This window comes from Acanthisitta chloris, unplaced genomic scaffold (genome assembly GCF_000695815.1).
Source record: "Acanthisitta chloris isolate BGI_N310 unplaced genomic scaffold, ASM69581v1 scaffold18991, whole genome shotgun sequence".
NCBI classification, from domain to species: domain Eukaryota; kingdom Metazoa; phylum Chordata; class Aves; order Passeriformes; family Acanthisittidae; genus Acanthisitta; species Acanthisitta chloris.
In genome coordinates, this window is record NW_008655650.1 from 24,367 (window position 1) to 32,042 (window position 7,676).

Genomic DNA, 7,676 nt, shown 5'->3' on the forward strand with positions numbered 1-7,676 from the left:
CGACTCTGCCACTTAGTTAATGATGCAGCAGTACAGGGAAGACTATCACATGTGAGCTGGCCGCCTGCCAGCATGGAGACACGGAGAGAGCAAGGTAAACAACTTTCCAACGCCAAAATGATGACATTTAATCCCTAAATGCTAGCTTCCCGTCTCGACTCATCTTTAACCCCTTTCAGCTGGTTGTGGAAGCGTCTGGAAGGCACCGTCTACCTGTCCCCAGTGCTTTTTAAAAACTGGACGACATGCCCTGCAATGATCACTGCGTCACCGTTTACCACTTTCCGAACTACGCAGTGACAAACCTCCGAGCTCTGAGCCGCCGGGCGCCTGTTAACCCCTCCACCAAAGCCCTGGCCCAGATGCCAGCCTGCAGGCAGCCAGGGGGGGAATAAAAAGCCCAAACAAAACAGGAAAACAGCAGTCTTTGCAAAGTTGTCATCTCTCCCCCACGACTACTACCCTCCTCTGCAGCACAGCAATGCCGGCAGGAGTGACATTAGTACAACCTGCGCCGTCGTTCCATTGAGAAAACAGCTCTGACGCAGAACAGAGCAACCATACCCAGCCAAAATAATAAGAGAGGCACTTTGGGATCCGAACTTAGGGACGCCGGGGGAGAGGGACACCCTGCAAAGCATTGAAATAACGTAGCTGCAGCTCGAGCCCCATCCTGATCAAAGGGTACATACGTGAGGGAGGCGAAGCCGGACCGGAGAGCTGTGCCCGTGTGCCATCTGCGCAGTCCTCAGCCCTCCGCTCGCTCTGGAGCGCCGCAGAAGAGAAGGTTCCAGAAATTTCCTTTCCGTTAACCCTTGCGGTGTCTGCCCACTCTCCCTCCCCGCGGGATTAAGCGCGCCGGGTCTCCAGCATCATCGTCAATGGGCGAAGCCTCCTACGCCAACCGAGCCCGAACACGGTCTTTAAATGACAGTGGATGGTGGCAGGGGCCCCGTCCCTGGGGTTGGTGGTACTTCTCTTTCTGGAGCCCTCTGTGCCTCTCTTGCTGCCTCTCTCCCCTCTTGCTGCAGCAGGGCTGTTGCTGGTAGACCTATCGACGGAGCTTGCTCTCTCACTCTCTCGCTGAGCTCTGTGACGCAGCTCTAAATTCTCCAGCCTGCTCCCTGTGTTATAAGAGCGGAACTGCAGCTTTCCAGGGAGCCCGTGCCAGCGGTGCCAGGGCCAGGCAAGCCGAGGGGAACGTCGCTCTTGGACTCTGCACCTTTTTTTTGGCGATTATTCTCTACCTCACCTCTGTTTCTGTGCCTCCTCCGAGGCTCTGAGCCTCGCATCTCCTTCTCTGCTTCTGAGTCATACTTACCAGGTTAACTCTTTTAGGATTGGTAGTCAGCAATACAAATCTCGAGCGAGAGCAGCTGAAACCACAGCCAACTTTGTGGTGGTTTCTGCTTTAAAAAAACCAAAGCAAATCTTCTTGGCTCTAAAAAACAAAAACACACACACACACACACACGCACGCACACACACGTTCCAGTGGAGAGTTAGTGCTTTTTGATTAACTGTTTCGGTGACAGGAACCATGACTTGACTTCCTAAAATAAAATCTTTCAGGCCTATGTCTTGCAAATCCTCAGCAGGCAGATACCCTGGAGCACAAGGCAGCTTAAAAGGAGCTGCTGCTGTGAATAAATGCAGGTCCTGTGGGCAGGAGGCTACTGCTGGCCCCACAAGACCCTGCTCTGCTGGCCACAAGACATTGATCTGAACGTGGTTCAGCTGCTGGGCAGATGCACGGTGTGAGATAAGGTACTGCAAGCGCTGGAAGGCTATAGGATCTGCTTAATCTGAGCAGTATTAATAAGTGTTATCACACACACAGATTCAAAACGCTCAGCGTAGGCAGGAGAACTAATAACTGCGTTCCTGGAGTCACCAGAATCCAATAATCCCTGACAAAGACAGTCCACAAGCAGCTCTGTATTTCAGCACAGCAGGCGTCACCAGGCAAGAAGAATCTTGCAGCTGAACACTCTCTCCTTGCCTCTGCCCCCCAAAATCCTCCGCATTAACTCCGGTGCCTCCGGTCAAAGCTCAGCACCAGGCAGGGGAAGCAATGCTCTCCCAGCTTGGAGCCTGAAAACCGGAAAGTGTGGAGGAGGATCCGTGGTAGATAGAGCTGCTGGGAACCAGAGGAGCTAATGGAGAGGCAGCAGCGTGTGAGGGAGTTGGTGTGTGGACACAAAGCAGGGAGGCAGCAGTCCATTTGCAAACACAGAGCCCAGAGAGAGATCACTGCTCCACGGCTACATCTGCCATTTTAATTCCCACTTCAGAGCTGCCTGTGAGCGTTGGGTTTTTCACTACAACCAAAGCTGAAGTAACCACTATTTTTTCTCTTCGCAGCGTCTGAAGAGCCTGAGCTATTTTGGGATTTGTCTGTACTACGCTGAAAATGACACCTGTTACGCACAGACACAAATGAGAAGAATTGCAAAGCACTTGGTTTCTCGGAGATGATCCTACAGAAAATGGAATAAGCTCCTCTGGGCCAGGAACCTGCGACAGGCTCTGGTGTGGGGCGAAGGGGATGACCCTGGTGAACTGAACAGTCAGAGACCAGCACAGATGAATGTAAAAAAGTCTGTCGTAGCTGCTGCAAGGGGAAATCAAGCCTCCATGTGACCAGAAGAAGTAGTGCATGATCAACTAAATGCCACAATACATGGTTTCTTATGCAATCGAGCCCATGGGACCTCGAGCCTTACACATAGACTTTGTGGCCAAATCTGCAAGGATTAACTCCTTCGGTTAGCGCCGTGAGAGCACACAGCTCCTGAAATGAGTCACCCACAGCCAGGCACTGAAGTAGGCCAGGCTTTGCTCTGATGAGAAGCTGCTTGTGCTGGTTTCAGTTGTCTCAGAACCTGCCACAAGCAGGGGCAGGTTGGATTTTCCACATTCTCCCTTTTCCCCCCTGGTTTTCCCCACACCAGCGCTGTGCAGACACACAGGCCGTGCTGCTGGACCTGCGAGACCCGCAGAGCTCTCAACATGAGTGAGCACAGCACCAGAGCAAGAAAAAACATTCAGAGCCTCAGAAATGGGACAGTGGACTGGTGCTTTTAGCTCACAGCAGTTTTGTCAGTCATGTGGTATATTAAGGAGGTAAAAAAAGGAGCTTTGGTTTATTTCAAGTTAGCTCTTTTGGGTTGTTTTCAGGGGAAAGGCCCAGGGAAGTCACTGGCAGCATTTATGTCATGGTTTGTTTGCACTTGAAAATCATCAGCCCTGGAACATTTCTACCTTTACCTAACTCCAAGTACTTTCTGATGGCATTCAGGCTCCCAAGAAACCTCAGAGCTGTGCTGCTCTGGGAAACACTCGAGTGTGGAACTAGGAAAACTTGGCACAATGGAAAACTTCAGCACTGGGAACTGAGTAATGAGGCCCAAAAAATAAAGTCATGTTCTGACACTGTTTGGCTTTTTCTGTAAGGAAGTAGAGGCCATAATTCCATGGTAGAAATCCAGGCTGCTTTTCTGGTTTAAGTGGAGCCCATGTATGTATTTTCCTACTGGTTTGAGGCTTTTTTGTTTATTTTTTCCCTCTCCAAACTCTGAAAGCAGGAGGCAGAGCTGTCTCTAGGAACTCTTAAGTGCTGCCTATAAGGATGCAGAGTCCTGGGTTTGTGAGTGTGAATGGTAGTGTAAGAATCCACTCCAGAATGAGGGGTGACCTAATGACTGACCACAGCTGGGCCCTGGGTGCTTGCAGTGTTGATTAAAACCCCCAAAAAAATTTTAATAGTGCCAGATATTGTAACAAGATTTTAATGACTGGAATGGTTTGGGCTGGATGGCAGAGGGAAATCAAATGTCTTGAGGAGGATGAGAGGGATGGAACCCCCAGGAATCACTGCTGACTGCTGGCATGGAGTTTCCCTCAGCACCATCAAAGGCTCAAGGAGTAATTCCTCCATGAGCAGAGGAAGTTTGGGCTTGAACTGCTTTTGTGCCAAACTGTACCTAAAGGTTCATCCTCAGTTCTCCAGCCTGTGATTTCCTGCTGTCACGCCACGACGACCCTACAATGAGCCTGACATTCCAAAAACCTTACCCTCATCACAATTGTGGGAGATCAAACAACCTCAGCCATCCACTGAGGAAGGCCCTTGGTCTTTTTAATGCTGAAGGAAACCCTCATGGTCCTGCCTGCACCTCCAGCTTCCTGCTGGTGAGGCCTTGGCTCGCATTTCGCTTTAAATGCCATCGGCCACACCTTCCTCCAGTGCAGGAAACGGCGATTGTTAAAATCAGGGCATGTTCCTGTTTAACTAAAAGGCTGAGATAAATAATCCAAAGGCCTCGATTATGCCAAACAAATTCCTGCCCACGACGTAGCAAGTCTGGGCAGCTGTAAATCCCTTACCCCTCAACCTCAGCATCCACATAAGTGATGTCTTGGCACATCACCTCGGGATGAACAGAAAGAGCAAAGAATCAGGCAAAGGTGGACAAGGGGATGGCAAAGTTCCTTCACTTTTTCAACCCAAAGTCCTGAAATTTGCTTTAAAATGCAAAATAGTCCCATTTTTTTCAAGTGCTGATGTGGAGTAGCTCTTTTTAAAAGGTGAAATTATAGAGTATTTTCCTTCCTCATGAACACACCTCAGTGAAATGACAAAAATCTGTTTCAGCAGAGAATTCCCAGTCAGCTCCATTCAAGGAATTCCAACAGAAGCAGGAACATGATAATCCACCTGCCAGGACTGTGTTCCCTAACCTCACCAGTCAGAGGGTCGTGAATTTCTTAAGTTTTTCTTTTCATTTAACTTGTAATATAAAATCATTCTTAAAAACCCACTTACTTAACTCTTTGCAATTGTCTGTGTCGGCCACAAATAAAGTCATTTTAGCTGTTGCTTATGGGAACTGACAAGTGTTTGATGTTTTCTTATTTAAAATGGGTAGAATTTTGCATATGGGAAAGCTGAGTAAAACAAAGGATAAGTAATTTGACCCACATTGTATGTGGAATCAGGGTCAAAGCTGATAGGGAAATTCGGGAGTTCCTTGCTCCCAGATTTTACTCAAGTTGTGCCTCTTAATTATAGTCCTTATAGCCCAGAAGGCCCCGAGGCAATTAGTGAGATGTAACCATCATCTGAGACAGAAGCTGCAGGAACAGCATGATTTGGGGAGGAAATGGATAGGGAATTATTTCAAGGAGTCACTTTCAGTTTTCAAAGCAGAGCAGAAATAAGACTTCAAAACCTTCTTTCTGTTTTCATGTGTACATGGACCACAACAGAAAATTCATGGTTTTTTAGTGCCATCCTGACAGTCACCAGGACATGCAGATTCCCAGCAAACTGGAGACTTGCAACTCCAAAATAGGAATATTAGCTAAGACAGCTACCAGAGTGCATGAAGGGATGTTCCATGTGCTTTTGTCCCACTGTGACAACAGGAGAAGAGTTACAGAATCACAACAAACATTTAGGATGAGGTTTTTTCTGAAAAGGTTTATTTTTTCCAGACAAGCTTCGTTAGTGAATTCCAGAGGAATGGACAGTGTGTCCTGTTCTTTACAAGCCCAGTGTACCCACACAGAATCCCAGAATGGTTTGGGTTGGGAGGGACCTAAAAGCTCATCTCATTCCACTCCTGCCATGGGCAGAGACCCCTCCCCCCAACCCAGGATGCTCCAAGCCCCATCCAACCTGGCCTGGAACACTCCCAGGGATGGAGCAGCCACAACTTCTCTGGCAGTTCCAGTTAGAACATGCTGTTGCTCCCACTGGGGTCCCAACCAGCAGGAGGAAGAGCAATCAAGCAGACAAATAGCCATAAAATCCTTTCTCAAACAGCTTTAAAGTTGATTCCGTGCATCTGCTTGGGTGTGCACAGAGAGCAGGGTGGGGGGGTCATAGTCCACCTTGTAGGGTGGGTCGAGGGAACAGGATGGAACAGCTGGAGATGAAAATCTTCAGAGCTATGGGTTCATTCTGTCGGGGATGTGTTGGCATTGGGGAATCACATTTGCATGAAGCCTTTGCATTCCCGGTGCAAACCCAACCCACGCAGGCCCTGAAATAGGAGCCTGCAGGTGAAAAACCCTGGCCCTTCCCTTGGAAAACCTGGAATTTGCCTTGTGGAAGTCTAAGAAACTCCCAGCTGGAAGCGCCGGGCTCTTTTTCAACCAGGTGACACCACATTCACATCCAAGTGGCATCAAAGCAGAATTTACGGCCCGTGTTGAAGGCAGGTTCAAGGGATTTAGGATCCTCAGCCCTGCTCTGCTCACTGTCTCCAGCATTCCTGGTTGGCACACGGACAGGGATGATGCCCAAGGGCTGGTCTGGCTGACCCCTGGACCCCTGACCACTCTTCCCTGCGCCAAGCTGCGGGTTTCGCTCAGTTCCAAACCTGAGGAACCAACAGCGCTGAGACAAAAGGAATTATTTCAGCTATTAGCTGCTAAGAATAGAGCCCGCGGGGGTGCTGAGGTGCCTGACAGCGCAGCCGGAGGAGCAGGGATTGCAGGGGGAGCACGGAAATAGCCTTTTCTCCACGCTCAGCACTTGGAAGCTTCACATGAGTCACTCCAATACTGGAGCGGGGAGGGAGGGACAGGTGGGATGGCCCGGAAAACACCCCGTGTAGAGACGAGTGTGCCCCTGGGAGATGGATGTGTGGTCGGGGGGAGAAAGGGTCGGGGGGGAGAATGGCATTGGGCTGAGGATTCTGTAATTCTGCTGTCATTCCCTAAGGAGCATCTTCCCAGCCCCGAGGCTATGGATCACCCAGCGGAGAGAGCAGCTCCAACAAACCTCCTGTCCCATAGAGCTGCTTTAAAATCTCATTCCCCTGCCCAGGGAGGACCCAGGGAACATTTCCCACTCCTGCCACTCTCACCCGGGCAGGAATATTTGCAAAAGCCAAACATTCCCGGGGGGGCTGCGGGCTGGAGGAACTATTGATGTCGATCCAACTGTGTTCCAGAGTGTTTTCCTAACTGCTAATCTTGAAGTTCCCTTTGCAAACACATTATAAAAGGTTAAAGATAGGCACAGCAGATTATTTCCATGCAGGGTCAAGGAGTGAGGAGGTGCTGGGAGATGCCTTTAACATCTTGTCTTGATGCTCTTGAGCAAAAATCCTTTTGGTATCATTGGGAGTTTTTATTCATTATAGCTTGGAAGAGGCAATTTTCCTCCTGTGCTGTTTGTGCAGCCCAGGGTACAACACATTCCAGATCTATGACGAGGTTTCCAAACTCCATAATAAAATGAATAATAATGATAGTAAATGTTGTATAACTTTTTTTTTCCCTTTTATTACAGCAACCTTTGTATTACTTCGGTGCTGGATTTTCCAGTTATTATACGTGGAGGAAAAAAAAAAACAAAAGGTTTTTTTTTTTAAAAACCACCGAAGCCAACTGAAGTGAAACAACAAAATAATAAATTCGAGGAGCAAAAAAGAAATTTTTCTATCAGGCCTGGGTGCCAGTGCAGAAAGAGTCGAGCTGGACAGAATTAAACATCTCAGCTGGAGCGTGGACAGGGCAGCAGACAGCTTGCTAAAAATAGATTAATCCTAATTACAGCCACACTTCTGCCTCTTTTTTTTTTTCTTTTTTTTTTTTCTTTTTTTTTTCCTTTTTTTTCGGGCAGGGGAAGGGGGGGTGGATCCCACGGCCCAGACCGACCG